General features: G+C 45.4%; 1 long non-coding RNA gene across 1 annotated transcript in view; it reads left to right on the top strand.

The window, feature by feature from the left end:
* Positions 1–23,939, top strand: part of LOC135516450 (uncharacterized) — a 57,100-nt gene that overhangs the window by 15,713 nt on the left and 17,448 nt on the right. The gene's annotated exons all lie outside the window — the stretch shown is intronic.

A 23,939-nucleotide genomic window follows, 5' to 3' on the forward strand; every position in this document is an offset into this window, starting at 1 on the left:
TGACTTCTCAGCAGTAATGAACTGAACTCTGCATGACTTCTCAGCAGTGATAAAGTGAACTCTGCATGACTTCTCAGCAGTGATAAGCTGAGCTCTGCATGACTTCTCAGCAGTGATGAACTGAACTCTGCATGACTTCTCAGCAGTAATGAACTGAACTCTGCATGACTTCTCAGCAGTAATGAACTGAACTCTGCATGACTTCTCAGCAGTGATAAAGTGAACTCTGCATGACTTCTCAGCAGTGATAAAGTGAACTCTTCATGACTTCTCAGCAGTGATAAAGTGAACTCTGCATGACTTCTCAGCAGTAATAATCTGAACTCTGCATGACTTCTCAGCAGTGATGAACTGAACTGGACAGTCATTTAGCAGAGCAGTCTATTCTATTGAGTATTTTACGCAAAGAAGCAGTCACGTTATTTGAATGATGTAATACCACCTGACAGCCAGGACACTCAGAGTGAGGATATAGGAAGGATGGGAATGACAATGGCAGCTTTGTGTACAATTATGAGGGCTTGATCTGATGCTGTTTGTCCACACGAGGGCAGCATCAGCCAGGGAAATATTAATCATTATCCAATGGATGGGTCTTACCCTGAGTGCTGTTAAAACCGCATTCCAGCCGGTGTCAGTTCCACAAGTTACCGCCGGCTAAATCTACGATGTTAAAATGCCTATTTACTCAGTTCCATCTGACTGTGCAATTCACTGTCTCATCAGTCCAGCCAGGCAATTTATAAACTTGATCTCCACTATAAAAAGCGTCTAGACATTATCTCACATTTCCTTTAGACTAACATTTAGTTTTCAACAGAGGTGATTTGTATAAACCTTGCCGTCTCTCTCTCTGACATTTGCAACATTGTTTAAATATTCAAATTCGATCTCCAGCTGTCCCATAGTAATGATGTCGGAATGAGACAGGCAGGGAGCGTTTCTCAGCAAGACTAAATCGTAAATCACTTTGCATCATTTTTATGGATTTACAAATATATATAAATTGAAAAAGGTCAAACGAAATGAAGTTCAGCTAGTTTGCAGTCTTTCCAGCTTCAATTTGAAGTAATTGGGTTAGCTGGAGGACACAGTGGAATTGGGTGTTGCATAGCTTTGTTAGTTAAATAAATACAATAAATATAAAAATGTTTGGTTATTTATAAACTCAGGTTCCCTTTATCTGTTTATGCATTAGTCAAATTATAACTTACACTATATAAAGCATATCAGTCACGATAAACAGAATATAATCACCCTCTTGTTACGTCCGTTATTGGAATGAGACCAAGGGGCAGCGTGGTAAGCGTACATCTTTCTTTATTTTGATGAACACCAAAAAAACTACATAAGATAAACAAACGTAAAGTTCTGCAGGATATACAGCTACTAACTAATCAAGATCCAAAAACAGAAGGTGGGAAAAAGGGCTGCCAAAGTATTAGCCCCAATCAGAGACAACGATAAACAGCTGCCTCTGATTGAGAACCATACTAGGCCAACAAACAAATAGAAACAGATTTGCCCACCCAAGTCACACCCTGACCTAACCAAATAAAGAATTAAAAAAAAGGCTCTCTAAGGTCAGGGCGTGACACCTCTGCTCTTCAAGAACAGCCAGCCAACCTATACCCCCAGGTTGTTTCCAGACCATGTCTCCCTGCTGTGTGACATTCTGAGGACTCACAGGTTGGTTCCAGAACATGTCTCCCGGCTGTGTGACATTCTGAGGACTCCCAGGTTGGTTCCAGACCCTGTCTCCCGGCTGTGTGACATTCTGGGGACCCCCAGGTTGGTTCCAGAACATGTCTCCCGGCTGTGTGACATTCTGAGGACTCCCAGGTTGGTTCCAGACCATGTCTCCCGGCTGTGTGACATTCTGGGGACCCCCAGGTTGGTTCCAGACCCTGTCTCCTGGCTGTGTGACATTCTGAGGACCCCCAGGTTGGTTCCAGACCATGTCTCCTGGCTGTGTGACATTCTGAGGACTCCCAGGTTGGTTCCAGACCCTGTCTCCCGGCTGTGTGACATTCTGGGGACCCCCAGGTTGGTTCCAGACCCTGTCTCCCGGCTGTGTGACATTCTGGGTACCCCCAGGTTGGTTCCAGAACATGTCTCCCAGCTGTGTGACATTCTGAGGACTCCCAGGTTGGTTCCAGACCATGTCTCCCGGCTGTGTGACATTCTGAGGACCCCCAGGTTGTTTCCAGACCATGTCTCCTGGCTGTGTGACATTCTGAGGACTCCCAGGTTGTTTCCAGACCATGTCTCCTGGCTGTGTGACATTCTGAGGACCCCCAGGTTGGTTCCAGACCATGTCTCCCGGCTGTGTGACATTCTGGGGACCCCCAGGTTGGTTCCAGACCCTGTCTCCTGGCTGTGTGACATTCTGAGGACTCCCAGGTTGGTTCCAGACCCTGTCTCCTGGCTGTGTGACATTCTGAGGACCCCCAGGTTGTTTCCAGACCATGTCTCCTGGCTGTGTGACATTCTGAGGACCCCCAGGTTGGTTCCAGACCATGTCTCCTGGCTGTGTGACATTCTGAGGACCCCCAGGTTGGTTCCAGACCATGTCTCCTGGCTGTGTGACATTCTGAGGACCCCCAGGTTGGTTCCAGACCATGTCTCCTGGCTGTGTGACATTCTGAGGACCCCCAGGTTGGTTCCAGACCATGTCTCCCGGCTGTGTGACATTCTGGGGACCCCCAGGTTGGTTCCAGACCCTGTCTCCTGGCTGTGTGACATTCTGAGGACTCCCAGGTTGTTTCCAGACCATGTCTCCCGGCTGTGTGACATTCTGAGGACTCCCAGGTTGGTTCCAGACCATGTCTCCCGGCTGTGTGACATTCTGAGGACTCACAGGTTGGTTCCAGACCATGTCTCCCGGCTGTGTGACATTCTGAGGACTCCCAGGTTGGTTCCAGACCCTGTCTCCCGGCTGTGTGACATTCTGAGGACTCACAGGTTGGTTTCAGACCATGTCTCCCGGCTGTGTGACATTCTGAGGACTCCCAGATTGGTTCCAGACCCTGTCTCCCGGCTGTGTGACATTCTGAGGACTCACAGGTTGGTTTCAGACCATGTCTCCCGGCTGTGTGACATTCTGAGGACTCACAGGTTGGTTCCAGACCATGTCTCCCGGCTGTGTGACATTCTGAGGACTCCCAGGTTGGTTCCAGACCATGTCTCCCGGCTGTGTGACATTCTGGGTACCCCCAGGTTGGTTCCAGACCATGTCTCCCGGCTGTGTGACATTCTGGGTACCCCCAGGTTGGTTCCAGACCATGTCTCCCGGCTGTGTGACATTCTGAGGACCCCCAGGTTGTTTCCAGACCATGTCTCCTGGCTGTGTGACATTCTGAGGACCCCCAGGTTGGTTCCAGACCCTGTCTCCTGGCTGTGTGACATTCTGAGGACCCCCAGGTTGGTTCCAGACCATGTCTCCCGGCTGTGTGACATTCTGGGGACCCCCAGGTTGGTTCCAGACCATGTCTCCCGGCTGTGTGACATTCTGAGGACCCCAAGGTTGGTTCCAGACCATGTCTCCCGGCTGTGTGACATTCTGAGGACCCCCAGGTTGGTTCCAGACCATGTCTCCTGGCTGTGTGACATTCTGAGGACCCCCAGGTTGGTTCCAGACCATGTCTCCTGGCTGTGTGACATTCTGAGGACTCCCAGGTTGGTTCCAGACCCTGTCTCCCGGCTGTGTGACATTCTGAGGACTCACAGGTTGGTTCCAGACCCTGTCTCCCGGCTGTGTGACATTCTGAGGACTCACAGGTTGGTTTCAGACCATGTCTCCCGGCTGTGTGACATTCTGAGGACTCCCAGGTTGGTTCCAGACCATGTCTCCCGGCTGTGTGACATTCTGGGTACCCCCAGGTTGGTTCCAGACCATGTCTCCCGGCTGTGTGACATTCTGGGTACCCCCAGGTTGGTTCCAGACCATGTCTCCCAGCTGTGTGACATTCTGAGGACTCCCAGGTTGGTTCCAGACCATGTCTCCCGGCTGTGTGACATTCTGAGGACTCACAGGTTGGTTTCAGACCATGTCTCCTGGCTGTGTGACATTCTGAGGACTCCCAGGTTGGTTCCAGACCATGTCTCCCAGCTGTGTGACATTCTGAGGACTCACAGGTTGGTTCCAGACCATGTCCGCTGGCTGTGTGACGTTCTGGGACCCCCAGGTTGGTTCCAGACCATATCTCCTGGCTGTGTGACATTCTGGGACCCCCAGGAAAGCAGGAGGAAATGACACTCACCATGTGTTATTGGACCACCATGGAGTGGTGGAGGAGGATGGGGGAACCCCCACGGAGAGAGGGAGTTAGAGAGGGGACCCCTGGCGTACCAAATGGGAGGGAAACAGAAAGGTTAATGAAGTATTAAACACTAACAGGTGGCTGATGAATGCCTAAACAGTGTCCCCCATCGTTCTCTCTTTTTCTTTCTCTCTCTGTCACTCCTCCTTCTCTTTTGAATGTTTACACATTTCTCTCTCTCTCTCCTTCTATCTGAATCTTTACATGTTGCTCTCTCTCTCTTTCCCTCTCTTTTTCTCCCTCATTCTCTCTCTCTCTTTTCCTCTCTTTCTCGCTCTCTCTTTACCCTCTCTATCTTTGTCTCTCTCTCTATTCTTTCTCTCTAGCCTCTCTCTTTCTCTCTCTCTCCCTCACCCCTCTCTCTCCCCTCTATCTTTCTCTCCCTATCGCTCTCTCTCTCTCACTCTCTTTTTGATTAAGAGGTGTGGGGGGCAATCGACAGGGGGATCGGTGCCGTGTGTGTGTGTGTGTGTGTCATTAGAGGGGTCCACACTCAAACACAAACACACACACACACACTGAGGGCCTGGCTAGAGGTAAATGTCACAGGAGGAGCTCCCACTGTGAGAGGAAATAATCTCTCTCTCTCCTCCTCTTCATTATAGAAAAGGGCACACAACACAAAGCCCAGCGGGGCCCTGCTTGGGAGAGCACTGGAGAAGAGTCTGATAATACATTAAGACACAACACCAACATTAAGTAGCCCTTGTTAATAGCTCATTGGTGGATATTTACGGCATCGTGATTCCTTTGGATTCAAAGGGATGATCCCGAACGCGACGTCTTGTACACTATATAGATAGTCACGTTTTGACGCAAGTCTCCCGTTGACATCGACAGCAACAAGTTGTCACTGAACCCTCAATGACGTGGCCGTCTCCTCATTCTGAGATGTTGCCAGTGACTCCCATCAGACAGGGTCCTGGTGAAACCAGATGACGTGTGAGGGGATGTAGATGCCATGGCCTCCCCAGCCTGTCTTCAGTTCCTCTGGACATCTGTGTGTGTGTGTGTGTGTGTGTTTGCATGTGTGTGTGTGTGTGTGTGTGTGTTTGCGTCCATCGGAGCACACACACACACACACACAGATGTCCAGAGGAGTTGAACACAGGCTGTTCATGTTGGGTATGGTTTACCGCTGGTAAAGTACCATGTTTGTTATTCCTGGGATCGATCGATTGGGAGCATAGTGTGGGGGGGGGGAGAGGGGTGAAGAGAGGTGAGGAGATGAGGGGTGAGGAGAGGGGAGAAGAGAGGTGAGGAGATGGGTGGAGAGGGGTGAAGAGAGGTGAGGAGAGGGGTGAAGAGAGGTGAGGAGAGGGGTGAAGAGAGGTGAGGAGATGAGGGGTGAGGAGAGGTGAGGAGAGGGGTGAAGAGAGGTGAGGAGAGGTGAGGAGAGGGGTGAAGAGAGGTGAGGAGAGGGGTGGAGAGGGGTGAAGAGAGGGGAGGAGAGGTGAGGAGAGGGGTGAAGAGAGGGGAGGAGAGGTGAGGAGAGGGGTGAAGAGAGGTGAGGAGAGGGGTGGAGGGGGGTGAAGAGAGGGGAGGAGAGGGCTGAAGAGAGGGGAGGAGAGGGCTGAAGAGAGGTGAGGAGAGGGGTGAAGAGAGGTGAGGAGAGGGGTGAAGAGAGGGTAGGAGAGGGCTGAAGAGAGGTGAGGAGAGGGCTGAAGAGAGGTGAGGAGAGGGGTGAAGAGAGGTGAGGAGAGGGGTGAAGAGAGGTGAGGAGATGAGCAGTGAAGGCTAGCAGGCTCACTGAGATCACTGGGCTGTGAAACTTGTTTGACATCCCGGCCAGAGTGTGTTTGAGTGGACTTTGGGCTTTGGGAGGGTCTCTCTCTCTCACGCTCTGTCTCAAACACACACACAAAGACACACCCCCATAGTCTGACAACCACACACACACAAAGACACACCCCCATAGTCTGACAACCACACACACACAAAGACACACCCCCATAGTCTGACAACCACACACACACAAAGACACACCCCCATAGTCTGACAACCACACACACACAAAGACACACCCCCATAGTCTGACAACCACACACACACAAAGACACACCCCCATAGTCTGACAACCACACACACACAAAGACACACCCCCATAGTCTGACAACCACACACACACAAATACACACACCCATAGTCTGACAACCAAACACACACAGACACACCCCCATAGTCTGACAACCACACACACACAAAGACACACCCCCATATTCTGACAACCACACACACACACACACACTTTTATTTCGCACAGCCACCAAGGAAATATCTCAGGGTTTAAGAATCACACACACACTCCCTCACTGACCTTATTTTGATACTCCCCATCCCGGATCCGGGATCGTGAATAAAGCCTCAGGCTCATTAGCATAACGCAACGTTAACGATTTCTGAAAATCGCAAATAAAATGAAAATAATGCGCCTGCTCTCAAGCTTAGCCTTTTCTTAACAACACTGTCATCTCAGATTTTCAAAATATGCTTTTGAACCATAGCAATTCACTAATTTGTGTAAGAGTATGCAAAGCTAGCTTAGCATTTTGAGTAGCATTTAGCACGCAACATTTTCACAAAAACCAGATAACCAAATAAATAAAATCATTTACCTTTGAAGAGCTTCGGATGTTTTCAATGAGGAGACTCTCAGTTACATAGCAAATGTTCAGTTTTTCCTGAAAGAATCTTTGTGTAGGAGAAATCGCTCCGTTTTGTACATCACATTTGGCTACCGAAACGAACCGAAAATTCAGTCACCAACAACGTCAAACTTTTTCCGAATTAATTCCATAATATCGACCGAAACATGGCAAACGTTGTTTGGAATCAATCCTCAAGGTGTTTTTTCACATATCTCTTCATTGATATATCGTTCGTGGAAGCCTGCTTTCTTCTCTGAATTCCATAGAAAAATACTTGCAGCTGAGGTTTGCGCACCAATTTCGGCGCAGGACACCGGGCGGACACCTGGTAAATGTGGTCTCTTATGGTCAATCTTCCAATGATATGCCTACAAATACGTCACAATGCTGCAGACACCTTGGGGAAACGACAGAAAGGGCAGGCTCATTCCTCTCGCATTCACAGCCATATAAGGAGACAATGGAAAACGGAGCCTCAAAAATCCTGCTGATTTCCTGGATGCCGTTTCATCTTGGTTTTGCCTGTAGCTCACGTTCTAGGGCACGCACAGAGAATATCTTTGCAGTTCTGGAAACGTCAGAGTGTTTTCTTTCCAAAGCTATCAATTATATGCATAGTCGAGCATCTTTTTGTGACAAAATATCTTGTTTAAAACGGGAACGTTTTTCATCCAAAAATGAAATAGCGCCCCCAGAGTTTCAAGAGGTTATTAATAGGCTAAATCATTGGGGAGGGGGGGGGGGGGTAAGGTGACATATGGAATTGTTTTAGATGGTCAGACAATGGATCAATTAGCTATTTAATTTAGAATTTTTGTATTAAATATTGAATTTTGCCCTTACCACTATAGCCCTTAGAAATACATTGAATATCACATTCATCAATGGTAAAATATAGACAGTCAAAAAAATAATAATCATAAGGAATAAGGTTTTGTAGTTTCTGTCCTATGTACAGTATAAACTCAGGGAATAAATATATATATATTTATTACACATAACGACCGTCACACTTCCATTCATTTCTTTAAACCCCTACCGGTTACCTTCAGATGTTACCTTCAGATGTGTCCAGTGATACTTGTTGTCTGGGCTAACGGTCAAACCGTTTGGACGCTACAGATGTTTTCATGAGACGGGATGTCTGACAAACAACGCTCTGCATCTGACACCTTTCACCTCAGATGTGATGTCTAATGGTCTGACACCTTTCACCTCAGATGTGATGTCTAATGGTCTGACACCTTTCACCTCAGATGTGATGTCTAATGGTCTGACACCTTTCACCTCAGATGTGATGTCTAATGGTCTGACACCTTTCACCTCAGATGTGATGTCTAATGGTCTGACACCTTTCACCTCAGATGTGATGTCTAATGGTCTGACACCTTTCACCTCAGATGTGATGTCTAATGGTCTGACACCTTTCACCTCAGATGTGATGTCTAATGGTCTGACACCTTTCACCTCAGATGTGATGTCTAATGGTCTGTCAGCTTTCACCTCAGATGTGATGTCTAATGGTCTGACACCTTTCACCTCAGATGTGATGTCTAATGGTCTGACACCTTTCACCTCAGATGTGATGTCTAATGGTCTGACACCTTTCACCTCAGATGGAATGTCTAATGGTCTGACACCTTTCACTGCAGATGGAATGTCCATCCAATGCAAAAAAAAAACGTGTTTTTATCTTAAACTGACAGATTTTGATGTGGATCAATCGACTCTAGGGGATTAAGGAAGCTGCCAGGGCTTTTCCATCCCAGAATAAACAGTACTAATGGCCCCCTAGTATAAAAATGTATTGGTAAATCAAAGCTGGACAGATACAGAGTTATCTAGCGCTTTGGATGTGAAACCTTGTTTGTTTGTTTTTGTACAAATTTGACTTGGTGTATTGAAGTCGGCGGTTGTATGCTTGGCTGAATGTGGTTGGGTGTGTTTGAATTCATGGTCCATGCCCCACGGTAACGTCAACAGGGTTGTCGTTGCCAGATAACGTGTCACTGGCTGTGATCCCAGGGTTGATGGACTGTTGGAGGGATTGGCATCTCAGCTGTCGAGACATACTGTCTACGCTCCCAAAGAACTATGGGAGTCACACCTGAGAGAGAGGGGGAGAGAGAGAGAGAGAGAGAGAGAGAGAGAGAGAGAGAGAGAGAGAGAGAGAGAGGGAGGGAGAGGGAGAGAGAGAGAGAGAGAGAGGTGAAATAACTAAAGCTGTTATCCAGACACAAGGGACAGATAGAATCACCCCCTTGTCAAAAGACAATCACCCCCTTGTCAAAAGACAATACGCCATTATGGAATACTGAAAGCATCTCTCACTGTCTCTTGCCACTGAAAACAGATGGATCTCTCTCTCTGTCTTTCTCTCTATGTCTCTTCTGTCTGTCTCTTCTGTCTGTCTCTTCTGTCAGTCTCTCTCTTTCTCTCTCTCTCTCTCTCTCTCGCTCTCAATCCAATTCAAGGGGATTTATAGGCTTAATTTATTATTATTATTTTATTTCACCTTTATTTAACCAGGTAGGCCAGTTGAGAACAAGTTCTCATTTACAACTGCGACCTGGACAATATAAAGCAAAGCAGTGTGACACACACAACAACACAGAGTTGCACATGGGATAAACAAACGTACAGTCAATAACACAATAGAAAAGTCTAGGTTTGGGGTTTTAGGCTGGGTTTCTGTACAGCACTTTGAAATATCAGCTGATGTACGAAGGGCCATATAAATAAATTTGATTTGATTTGAATACATTGGAGGTAATCCTAGGCATTGAGTGACGATGAGAGAGGTATTGTCTCGAAAGACACCATTTTAACCAGGTGAGGTCATCGCATCTGTGGGAGGTGGAACAAAAAGGGTTAGCTAAGGCATAGTGAGCAGGGCTGGAGGCTCTACAGTGAAATAAGACAATCACTAACCAAAACAGCAATGGACAAGGCATATTGACATTAGGGAGAGGCATAAGTGTAGCCGAGTGATCATGGGGTCTAGTGAGTAGCGAGGTGGCCTGGAGACACGACGATTCAGACAGCTAGCGGGCCGGGGAAGCAGGCTAACAGAAGGGCCTAGGGGGACTTCACGACGGAAGAGTCAGATGTATCTCCCTCGGGCGGTTACATCAGCAGACTAGTTGTGATGGATCGGCTCCGTGTAGTAAAAGGGTTTAGGCCAATTGGTATTGGTATTTAGCCCAAGAAAATTGGCTGATGGACCTCTACAGCTAACAGTCCGATATGCTCTAGACAGCTAGCGAGCCGCGGCTAGCAGGCTAGCAGATGGGCAATCAGGGGACGTCGCGACAGAGGAGCCTGTTGAAAACCCTTTCGGGCGGATTACGTCAGTGGACCAGTCATGAAGGATTGGCGGGGCTCCGTATCAGCAGTAAAGGGGTCCAGGTCAATTGGCAAAATAGGTATTGTAGCCTATGGAATGGCTGATGGACCTCTTCAGCTAGCTGGGAGATGAGCATAGGCTAGCTTCAGGCAAATTGGTGCTTGCTTCGGGACAGAGATGTTAGCCAGAAGTAGCCACTTGGATAGCAGCTAGCTAGCTGCGATGATCCAGGTGAAAAGGTTCAGAGCTTGCAGTAGGAATCCGGAGATGTGGACTGGGTTGAATAGCGTTGTGCAGACTGGCATGAGTTGTCCGGGCTAAAGTTTAGCTGATGACCGCTAGCTGACTACTAGCTAGTAGCTAGTTAGCTGGCAAGCTTTTGTTGGGGATTCTGTTTCTAAAGTAAAGAAAATAGCAGATCCATACCACATTGGGTGAGGCGGGTTGCAGGAGAGTATGTTGTAGTTGAGGTTTAAAAATATTTGTAAAATATATGCGAAGAAAAAAGATATACACGGGACACGAGAAGACAAACAAAGATGCCTGAGTACTACGCCATCTTGGATATTACTGCTTACTGTTATTGCCAAAGCAAGTGAAATGGATAAACAAAAGTGACTCGTCTCTCTCTCTCTCTCTCTCTCTCTACCCCTGCCTACCTTTTTCTTTCAATGTGTCACTCTCCCCCTCCTCTTCTCATCCCCACTCCCCTTTCCCTCCCATTCTCCCCCTGAAGGCTCCATAATTACTGTCCATTGGTGTTTACCTGTTATTCTGTTCTGAGAGGTGTTGATGACTCTGGGACTGTGGGACCAACCGCCACCAGCAGTCATGATGACTGGAAGCCTCCTCGCCATCTCCCCACACACAGACCCTTCCCAAGACTCTGGTTGGCTGCCTTCCAACACGACTGTTGCTATGGGAGATCAGAGACCATGCTTAGCTTCTACGGTCAACTATTGTTGTGGTTGAGACCGTAACTGTGTGACCATGGTTATGTGACCTCTTTCTCTCTCTCTCTCTCTCTCTCTCTCTCTCTCTCTCTCTCTACCCCCTCAGACCAGCAAGCAGCCAGGGACTAGAGAATACTGAGATTAAAGTTCACCAGTTAACCGCACACACACACATGCACAGGCATAGGCACACAGGCATACAGTACCAGTCAAAGGTTTGGACACACCTACCTATTTAGGGTTTTTTATTTATTTTTACTATTTTCTACATTGTAGAATAATAGTGAAGACATCAAAACTATGAAATAACACATATGGAATCATGTAGTAACCCAAAAATTGTTTTGATTTTAGATTCTTCAAAATAGCCACCCTTTGCCTTGATGACAGCTTTGTACAACCAGCTTCATGAGGGATGCTTTTCCAACAGTCTTGAAGTAGCTTGCACATATGCTGAGCACTTGTTGTTGGCTGAGTCCAGTGAGTGTGTGAGTAGAGTCCAGTGAGTGTGTGGTTAGTGTCATGAAGTTGGCCTCTTTGGGTACAGCAAGCCCCATCCCCCTCTCCCTGCCTCCCCCCTGGCTCCTTCAACTAGATTGCTGTGGTCAGAGAGATGTCGTAAATTCCCGAGAAGACCCACACAGTATACAGAGGGTAGATTTTCATGGAGAACAAATGAATTCCTTCCACCCCACAGAACTTGAGGTCCAACGTTTATGTTCTGGAGAAGGTATAAAAGAAGGTATAACTGGTCCGTTTGTCACAACTTGGGGAAGCTCATGGGAGACGGTGTGGCCACATTACCATAACGCTGTTTATATAATAGCCTCAGATATGAGGTTTACATCTAATTGTTGTATAAGATGAATGAGTGAGTATGATACTGTTTGTATAATTGTGTAATATGATTTTGGACTGTTTAATGAAGAAAAGTACAATTCCCTTTTGATGTGGACTAGGTCAGAGGATCGCCCCTGAACCCAGTTCGGGTCAGACATCCTGGGACAGCCCTTTTTGGCCCTTCTGAATAAAACCCCCACTCGGGTTTTCGATCCGCAGACCGAGCTTACCTCAATTACGAGATGGCATAAGGTTGCAGACCATGTTTTTCTCCATTAGGAGGGACAAAGGTTGTAGACCATTGCTGAATCTTTTAACCAAAACACGTGGTTAAACTCTTAGACTATCGATACCGACAGAATAAGAACATGTCTTTGATATTATTTACTAGTCTGCAGCTAGGAATTCGGTATCATTGAACACGAAGAACGACAACCCCCGAAACATCCATACCATAAGGAAACAAATGATTGACACTCTGAACTATCCCCTCTAACCACAACCGGGAGAGAGGCGGACAATTCTACAAAAGAAACAAACTTTTCACCAGCGATCAAGACGACACACTGAGCGTCAATATATATACTGATTGCAATTGTTCCTGAATGAGTGAGCGTTCATGTGTAAAGGATTAGCATTTCAATTGTTATTATCATTAACTCTGTAGTGACTTCTTAGTCGACCCCCACTTCCCATTTTGTCTAACAAGCCGCCATGCCGGTTTAACCCAGTAGGGGACATTTTCCTATCATTTCATGTAACCATATTTACTGTTTGTTTATGCATTTCTGTGAACTACTTAGTTAGTAATAAAAATTTTTTTTAACACAATTTATGTATGGATGACTCATAGTGAAGACTGGGTTCGTGCAGATAACCAACAATTTACGACGTTTGGAATGAGACTGACGTGAGGTAAAGTAAATAATTCATTAATTTGAAGACTAGTTGATCAGATAAAATATCTGAAAAGTTATTTTAGGATATTATAACTTTGTAATCTGAATATTTTTCCTTGGTGCCCCGACATCCTAGTTAATTAGTGACATGATTAATCAGTTGATCGCGTAATACTAATTGCAGAGAATCTATGATAAAAACTATAAGTCTTCAAATTTAATGATAGTAAAGACACGACAGTAGAGTCCAGTGAGTGTGTGGGTACAGTCCAGTGAGTGTGTGGGTAGAGTCCAGTGAGTGTGTGGGTACAGTCCAGTGAGTGTGTGGGTACAGTCCAGTGAGTGTGTGGGTAGAGTCCAGTGAGTGTGTGGGTACAGTCCAGTGAGTGTGTGGGTAGAGTCCAGTGAGTGTGTGGGTAGAGTCCAGTGAGTGTGTGGGTAGAGTCCAGTGAGTGTGTGGGTAGAGTCCAGTGAGTGTGTGGGTAGAGTCCAGTGAGTGTGTGGGTAGAGTCCAGTGAGTGTGTGGGTAGAGTCCAGTGAGTGTGTGGGTAGAGTCCAGTGAGTGTGTGGGTAGAGTCCAGTGAGTGTGTGGGTAGAGTCCAGTGAGTGTGTGGGTACAGTCCAGTGAGTGTGTGGGTACAGTCCAGTGAGTGTGTGGGTACAGTCCAGTGAGTGTGTGGGTAGAGTCCAGTGAGTGTGTGGGTAGAGTCCAGTGAGTGTGTGGGTACAGTCCAGTGAGTGTGTGGGTACAGTCCAGTGAGTGTGTGGGTAGTGTCCAGTGAGTGTGTGGGTAGAGTCCAGTGAGTGTGTGTGTTGAGTCCAGTGAGTGTGTGGGTAGAGTCCAGTGAGTGTGTGGGTAGAATCCAGTGAGTGTGTGGGTACAGTCCAGTGAGTGTGTGGGTAGAGTCCAGTGAGTGTGTGGGTACAGTCCAGTGAGTGTGTGGGTAGAGTCCAGTGAGTGTGTGGGTACAGTCCAGTGAGTGTGTGGGTAGAGTCCATTGAGTGTTCATAGAGCCGGTGCAAGAATGTCAGTGCAAAAAAGGGATTCCATGTAAATAGTCCGGTGGCCATTTGATTAACTGTCCAGCAGTCTTTTGGCTTGGGGGTAGAAACTGTTCAGGAGCTCTTGTTCCCTGACTTGGTGCTCTGGTCCCGCTTGACCTGCGCTGGCAGAGAGAACACTCTATGACTTGGGTGGCTGGAGTCTTTTACCCTATTTAAGGCCTTCCTTCCTCTGACGCCGCCTTGTATAGAGGTCCCTCTGTAGCGCCTTGCGGTCAGATGCAAGCAGTTGCCATACCAAGAGGTAATGCAGCCAGTCAAGATGCTCTCAATGGTGCAGCTGTATAACTTTGTGAGGATCTTTGTTCCCATGCCGAATCTCTTCAGCCTCCTGAGGGGGAATAGGCATTGTTGTGCCCTCTTCACCACTGTGTTGATGTGTGTGGACCATGATAGGTCCTTAGTGATGTGGACACTGAGGAACTTGAAGCTCTCGACCTGCTCCTCTACAGCCCCATCAATGTAAATCGGGGGAAATGCTCAGCCCTCCGTTTTCTGTAGTCCACGATCAGCTCCTTTGTTGTCCTGGCAACACAATGCAAGGTCTCTGACTTCCTCCGTGTAGGCTGTCTCATCGTCGCCGGTGGTAGGCCTACCACCGGCGTGTTGTCGGAAAACGTAATGATAGTGTTGGCATCGTGAAAAGGGAGTACAGGAGGGGACTAAGCACACACCCCTGACGGGCCCACGTGTTAAGGGTCAGCGTGGCGGTGGTGTTGCTACCTATCCTAACCACCTGGGGGCGGCCCATCAGGAAGTCCAGGATCCAGTTAGAGGTATTTAATCTGTTACGAACCGGCTCATAGCCCACAACAAAGAGGAACTTAGAGAGGAACTTAGAGATAGAGAAATAGCAAACATAGTTATTAAACAAAGTAAACTCTATCCAGGTAACAATGGAGTGTGTAGTCAGTAGTGTAAGTGAGTGGATACGTGCATAGATGATGATGAGGGGTGTTGAAAGGTGCCAAAACAAACTAACACAAAGAAGAGCCCAAAATGCCACAATACTCACTCCGCATGGAGTGAGTCTCCTCTGTAAAAACCGACGTTGGAGATGAGAAGCAGGTACGGAGAGTGAACATTTAATATAGCACAGACATGGAACAAGACAGGAACAGCTTCAGAACCGGGTAACAAAATGACAAATAATGCTAAAGCGGGGAACAGACAGATAAAGGGGAGGAAAAAAACACAGGTGATGAGTCCAGGTGAATGCAATGAATCGCTAATGCGCGTGACGAGGGGAGCAGGTGTGCGTAATGATGGTGGCAGTAGTGCGTTGTGCTGGGCAGCCTGGTGCCCTATAGTGCCAGGGAGGGAGAGCGGGAGCAGGCGTGACATCCTCGATGTATGAAGGAAAGGTGACTTTATCCCCAGGACATATCTAAGCCCAGGTGTGTCCCATTTCGCTGACAACCTCCCCGGCTCAGTCCACCGACATCCTGTTAAGGAAAACAAGAGCAAAAGAAGAAAGTATTCCCCAGACAGAGTGGGTGAGTAGTCACAAGTCTCAGAGTCCTTAGCTTAGCTCACTATGGTGTTGAACACTGAGCTACAGTTAATGAACAGCATTCTCACGTAGGTCCCATGTGGGAAAGGGCAGTGTGGAGTGCGATGGAGATTCTGTCATATGTGGATCTGTCGGGGCTGTATGCAAATTGGAGAGGGTCCAGGGGGTCTGGGATGATGGTGTTGATGTGAGCCATGACCAGCCTTTCAAAGCATTTCATAGCTAAAGATGTCAGTGCTACGGGGCAATAGTCATTTAGACAGGTTACCTTGGTGTTCTTGGGCACATGGACTATGGTGGTCTGCTTGAAACATGTAAGTATTGCAGACTGGGTCAGGGAGAGGTGGAAAAAATGTGCGAAGCCAGCTGGTCAGCACATGCTCTGAGTAAGTGTCCTGGTAACCCGTCTGGTCCTGTGACCTTGTGAATGTTAACCTGTTTAAAGGTCTTACTCACATCAGCTATGGAGAGTGTGATCACACAGTGGTCCGGGACAGCTGGCGCTCTCATACATGATTCAGTGTTGCTTTCTTCGAAGTGAGCACAGAAGGTATTTGTGTTTAATATGATTTTTGAATGACGTCCTCATCTCTGTACCCCACACATACAATTATCTGTATGGTCCCTCAGTCGAGCAGTGAATTTCAAACACAGATTCAACTACAAATACCAGGGAGGTTTTCCAATGCTTCACAAACAATGGAAACTTTTGGTAGATGGGTAAAACATTTAAAAAGCAGACCTTGAATATAATTTTGAGCATGGTGTAATGGCTGTGATAGGAGAAAACCGAGGATGGATCAACAACATTGCAGTACACAACAATACTAACCTAATTGACAGAGTGAAAAGAAGGAAGCCTGTACAGAATATAAATATTCCAAAACATGCATCCTGTTTGCAACAAAGCACTAAAGTAATACTGCAAAAAAATGTGGCAAAGCAATTTATTTTTTTCCTGAATACAAAGTGTTTTGTTTGGGGTAACTCCAATACAACACATTACTGAGAACCACTCTCCATATTTTCAAGCACACAGTGGTGCCTGCATCATGTTATGAGTATGCTTGTCATCAGCAAGGACAGGGGAGTTTTTCAGGATAAAAAATGTAATGGAGCTAAGCACAGGAAGAAAACCTGGTTGTCTGCTTTCCACCAGACACTGGGAAATGAATACACCTTTCAGAAGGACAATAATCTAAAACACAAGTTCAAATCTACACTGGAGTTGCTTACGAAGAAGACAGTGAATGTTCCTGAGTGGCCAAGTTACAATTTTGAGTTAAATATACTTGAAAATCCATGGCAAGACTGAAAGTGGCTGTCTAGCAATGATCAACAACCAATTTGAAAGAGTTTCAAATCAAATCAAATGTATTTATATAGCCCTTCATACATCAGCTGATATCTCAAAGTGCTGTACAGAAACCCAGCCTAAAACCACAAACAGCAAGCAATGCAGGTGTAGAAGCATGGTGGCTAGGAAAAACTCCCTTGAAAGGCCAAAACCTAGGAAGAAACCTAGAGAGGAACCAGGCTATGAGGGGTGGCCAGTCCTCTTCTGGCTGTGCCGTGTGGAGATTATAACAGAACATAGCCAAGATGTTCATAAATGACCAGCATGGTCAAATAATAATCACAGGCAGAACAGTTGAAACTGAAGCAGCAGCACAGCCAGGTGGACTGGGGACAGCAAAGAGTCATCATGCCAGGTAGTCCTGAGGCATGGTCCTAGGGCTCATGTCCTCCTCCGAGAGAAAGAAAGATAGAAAGAGAGAATTAGAGAGAGGATACTTAAATTCACACAGGACACCGGATAGGACAGGAGAAGTACTCCAGATATAACAAACCGACCCTCGCCCCCCGACACATAAACTACTGCAGCATTGTCACGTTCTGACCTTTATTTCCTTTGTTTTGTCTTTATTTAGTATGGTCAGGGCGTGAGTTGGGGTGGGTAGTCTATGTTTGTGTTTCTAGGTTTTTTCTATTTCTGTGTTTGGCCTGATATGGTTCTCAATCAGAGGCAGCTGTTCATCGTTGTCCCTGTTTGAGAACCATATTGAGCTAGCCTGGGTTTCACTGTTGGATTGTGGGTGTTTGTTTCCGTGTCTGTGTTTGTCACCACACAGGACTGTTTCGGTTTGGATTTCATTCATGTTCACATTTTTTGTTTTGTATTTCTTAGTGTTCAGTTTATGTTTTATAATAAACGACATGGACACTTACCACGCTGCATTTTGGTCCGATCCCTGCTACACCTCCTCTTCAGACGAAGAGGAGGAAATCTGCCGTGACAAGCATAAACACTGGGGGCTGAGACAGGAGGGGTCAGGAGACACTGTGGCCCCATCCGATGATACCCCGAACAGGGCCAAACAATAATATTGAAAAGAATACTTGGCCAATGTTGCACAATCCAGGTGTGGAAAGATCTTAGAGACTTACCCAGAATGACTTACACTTGTAATCACTGCCAAAGTTGCTTCTACAAAGTGTTGATATTAAATATTTCCGTATTTTATTTTCAATGAATTTGTAGAAATTACTAAAAACACGTCTTCAATTTGCAATTATAGGTTTATTGTGTGTAGGTTTGGTGAGAAAAACAACAGATATTTAATTAGTTTTGAATTCAGGCTGTAACAAGATAACATATAATAATAAGTCAAGCAATTTGAATACTTTCTAAAGGCACTTTGTATGGACAGACTGTCTGATTACTACAGTAAAGAGGCAGGTTGAGGTTTAAATAATGCGTGTTTCCTGTGTGCATTTGTGTCTGCATGCACTCTATGGTTCAGCTGGGTTGAATAACCCTACCGTACTACCAGGGTTGGCTGAATGACTATCAGGGTTGGCTGAATAACTATCAGGGTTGGCTGAATGGCTATCAGGGTTGGCTGAATAACTATCAGGGTTGGCTGAATAACTATCAGGGTTGGCTGAATAACTATCAGGGTTGGCTGAATAACTATCAGGGTTCGCTGAATAACTATCAGGGTTGGCTGAATAACTTTCAGGGTTGGCATCCTAATCGTACAGCATCCTAAATGATCAGCATCCTAAACGCACAGCATCCTAAACACACAGCATTCTAAACACACAGCATTCTAAATGCACAGCATCCTAAATGCACAGGTTCCTAAATGGACAGCTTCCTAAACACACAGCATCCTAAACACACAGCATCCTAAATGCACAGCATCCTAAATGAACAGCATCCTAAACGCAGAGCATCCTAAACGCACAGCATCCTAAACGCACAGCATCCTAAACGCACAGCATCCTAAACACACTGCATCCTAAACACACATCATCCTAAACACACATCATCCTAAACACACTGTATCCTAAACACACAGCGTGTCACACCCTGATCTGTTTCACCTGTCTTTGTGCTTGTCTCCACCCCCCTCCAGGTGTCGACCGGCTTCCCCATTATCCCCAGTGTATTTATATCTGTGTTCTCTGTTTGTCTGTTGCCAGTTCGTTTGGTTCCATGAAGCCTACCAGCATTTGCCTGCCCCCGACAAGGCATTGCCTGCCCGCTTGTTTTTGTAATAAACTTTTGTTACTTCTAAACTGTCTGCATCTGGATCGTCTCCGGAGCCTTGACAAAACGTCCTTTATCAGCAGTAAAAAAGGCACTATTTGGTATTTCTCCAACAGCTGTCAGACTGAGTGGACTCGATCCGGCTGAATTATTTTCAATATAACTGATGAACACCTTTTCATACAAGAGAGCATTTCTACAAGACACCACATAATATAGAGTTAGCTATTGTATGGTAACCACCCTGTATTATCACACAGCTAGCTACTGCATGGTAACCACAGTGGATTATCACACAGCTAGCTACTGCATGGTAACCACAGTGGATTATCACACAGCTAGCTACTGCATGGTTACCACAGTGGATAATCATACGGTGGATTATCATACAGCTAGTTACTGCATGGTAACCACAGTGGATTATCATACAGCTAGTTACTGCATGTTAACCACAGTGGAATATCATACAGCTAGTTACTGCATGGTAACCACAGTGGATTATCATACAGCTAGTTATTGCATGGTTACCACAGTGGATTATCATACAGCTAGCTACTGCATGGTAACCACAGTGGATTCTCATATAACTAGTTACTGCATGGTAACCACAGTGGATTATCATACAGCTAGTTACTTCATGGTAAGCACAGTGGATTATCAAACAGCTAATGTAGTTACTGCATGGTAACCACAGTGGATTATCATACAGCTTGTTATTGCATGGTAACCACAGTGGATTATCATATAGCGAGTTACTGCATGGTAACCACAGTGGATTATCATACAGCTAGTTACTGCATGGTAACCACAGTGGATTATCATACAGCTAGTTATTGCATGGTTACCACAGTGGATTATCATACAGCTAGCTACTGCATGGTAACCACAGTGGATTCTCATATAACTAGTTACTGCATGGTAACCACAGTGGATTATCATACAGCTAGTTACTTCATGGTAAGCACAGTGGATTATCAAACAGCTAATGTAGTTACTGCATGGTAACCACAGTGGATTATCATACAGCTTGTTATTGCATGGTAACCACAGTGGATTATCATATAGCGAGTTACTGCATGGTAACCACAGTGGATTATCATACAGCTAGTTACTGCATGGTAACCACAGTGGATTATCATACAGCTAGTTACTGCATGGTAACCACAGTGGATTAACATACAGCTAGTTACTCCATGGTAACCACAGTGGATTATCATACAGCTAGATAATGCATGGTAACCACAGTGGATTATCATACAGCTAGTTACTCCATGGTAACCACAGTGGATTTTCATACAGCTAGCTACTGCATGGTAACCACTGTGGATTATCATACAGCTAGTTACTTCATGGTAACCACAGTGGATTATCATACAGATAGCTACTCCTTGGTAACCACAGTGGATTATCATATAGCGAGTTACTGCATGGTAACCACAGTGGATTATCATACAGCTAGTTACTGCATGGTAACCACAGTGGATTATCATACAGCAGGTTACTGCATGGTAACCACAGTGGATTATCATACAGCTTGTTACTGCATGGTAACCACAGTGGATTATCATACAGCTTGTTACTGCATGGTAACCACAGTGGATTATCATACAGTGGATTATCATACAGCTAGTTACTGCATGGTAACCACAGTGGATTATCAAACAGCTAATGCAGTTACTGCATGGTAACCACAGTGGATTATCATACAGCTTGTTACTGCATGGTAACCACAGTGGATTATCATATAGCGAGTTACTGCATGGTAACCACAGTGGATTATCATACAGCGAGTTACTGCATGGTAACCACAGTGGATTATCATATAGCTAGTTACTGCATGGTAACCACAGTGGATTATCATACTGCTAGTTACTGCATGGTAACCACGGTGGATTATCATACAGCAGGTTACTGCATGGTAACCATGGTGGATTATCAAACAGGTAATGTAGTTACTGCATGTTAGCCACCGTGGATTATCAAACAGCTAATGTAGTTACTGCATGGTAACCACAGTGTCCTATCGTACAGCTAATGTAGTTACTGCATGGTAACCACAGTGGATTATCATACAGCTAGTTACTGCATGGTAACCACAGTGGATTATCATACAGATAGCTACTCCTTGGTAACCACAGTGGATTATCATATAGCGAGTTACTGCATGGTAACCACAGTGGATTATCATACAGCTAGTTACTGCATGGTAACCACAGTGGATTATCATACAGCAGGTTACTGCATGGTAACCATGGTGGATTATCAAACAGGTAATGTAGTTACTGCATGTTAACCACCGTGGATTATCATACAGGTTGTTACTGCATGGTAACAACAGTGGATTATCATACAGTGGATTATCATACAGCTAGTTACTGCATGGTAACCACAGTGGATTATCAAACAGCTAATGCAGTTACTGCATGGTAACCACAGTGGATTATCATACAGCTTGTTACTGCATGGTAACCACAGTTAATTATCATATAGCGAGTTACTGCATGGTAACCACAGTGGATTATCATATAGCTAGTTACTGCATGGTAACCACAGTGGATTATCATACAGCTAGTTACTGCATGGTAACCACAGTGGATTATCAAACAGGTAATGTAGTTACTGCATGGTAGCCACAGTGGATTATCAAACAGGTAATGTAGTTACTGCATGGTAACCACAGTGGATTGTCATACAGCTTGTTACTGCATGGTAACCACAGTTGATTATCATACAGTGGATTATCATACATCTAGTTACTGCATGGTAACTACAGTGGATTATCAAACAGCTAATGTAGTTACTGCATGGTAACCACAGTGGATTATCATACAGCTTGTTACTGCATGGTAACCACAGTGGATTATCATATAGTGAGTTACTGCATGGTAACCACAGTGGATTATCATACAGGGAGTTACTGCATGGTAACCACAGTGGATTATCATATAGCTAGTTACTGCATGGTAACCACAGTGGATTATCATACAGTGGATTATCATACATCTAGTTACTGCATGGTAACTACAGTGGATTATCAAACAGCTAATGTAGTTACTGCATGGTAACCACAGTGGATTATCATACAGCTTGTTACTGCATGGTAACCACAGTGGATTATCATATAGCGAGTTACTGCATGGTAACCACAGTGGATTATCATACAGCGAGTTACTGCATGGTAACCACAGTGGATTATCATATAGCTAGTTACTGCATGGTAACCACAGTGGATTATCATACTGCTAGTTACTGCATGGTAACCACGGTGGATTATCAAACAGCTAATGTAGTTACTGCATGGTAGCCACCGTGGATTATCAAACAGCTAATGTAGTTACTGCATGGTAACCACAGTGGATTATCATACAGCTTGTTACTGCATGGTAACCACAGTGGATTATCATACAGCTAGCTACTGCATGGTACCCACAGTGGATTATCATACAGCTAGTTACTGCATGGTAACCACTGTGGATTATCAAACAGCTAATGTAGTTACTGCATGGTAGCCACCGTGGATTATCAAACAGCTAATGTAGTTACTGCATGGTAACCACAGTGTCCTATCGTACAGCTAATGTAGTTACTGCATGGTAACCATAGTGGATTATCATACAGCTAGTTACTGCATGGTAACCACAGTGTCCTATCGTACAGCTAATGTAGTTACTGCATGGTAACCACAGTGGATTATCATACAGCTAGTTACTGCATGGTAACCACAGTGGATTATCATACAGATAGCTACTCCTTGGTAACCACAGTGGATTATCATACAGCTAGTTACTGCATGGTAACCACAGTGGATTATCATACAGCTAGTTACTGCATGGTAACCACAGTGGATTATCATACAGCAGGTTACTGCATGGTAACTATGGTGGATTATCAAACAGGTAATGTAGTTACTGCATGTTAACCACCGTGGATTATCATACAGGTTGTTACTGCATGGTAACCACAGTGGATTATCATACAGTGGATTATCATACAGCTAGTTACTGCATGGTAACCACAGTGGATTATCAAACAGCTAATGCAGTTACTGCATGGTAACCACAGTGGATTATCATACAGCTTGTTACTGCATGGTAACCACAGTTAATTATCATATAGCGAGTTACTGCATGGTAACCACAGTGGATTATCATATAGCTAGTTACTGCATGGTAACCACAGTGGATTATCATACAGCTAGTTACTGCATGGTAACCACAGTGGATTATCAAACAGGTAATGTAGTTACTGCATGGTAACCACAGTGGATTGTCATACAGCTTGTTACTGCATGGTAACCACAGTGGATTATCATACAGCTAGCTACTGCATGGTAACCACGGTGGATTATCAAACAGCTAATGCAGTTACTGCATGGTAGCCACCGTGGATTATCAAACAGCTAATGTAGTTACTGCATGGTAACCACAGTAGCTTATCGTACAGCTAATGTAGCTACTGCATGGTAACCACAGTGGATTATCATACAGCTATTTACTGCATGGTAACCACAGTGGATTATCATATGGCTAGCTACTGCATGGTAACCACAGTGGATTATCATACAGTGGATTATCATACAGCTAGTTTCTGCATGGTAACCACAGTGGATTATCAAACAGCTAATGTAGTTACTGCATGGTAACCACAGTGGATTATCATACAGCTTGTTACTCCATGGTAACCACAGTGGATTATCATACAGCTAGTTACTCCATGGTAACCACAGTGGATTATCATACAGCTAGATACTGCATGGTAACCACAGTGGATTATCATACAGCTAGTTCCTCCATGGAAACC

Source organism: Oncorhynchus masou, chromosome 27 (assembly GCF_036934945.1).
Source record: "Oncorhynchus masou masou isolate Uvic2021 chromosome 27, UVic_Omas_1.1, whole genome shotgun sequence".
NCBI classification, from domain to species: Eukaryota; Metazoa; Chordata; class Actinopteri; order Salmoniformes; family Salmonidae; genus Oncorhynchus; species Oncorhynchus masou.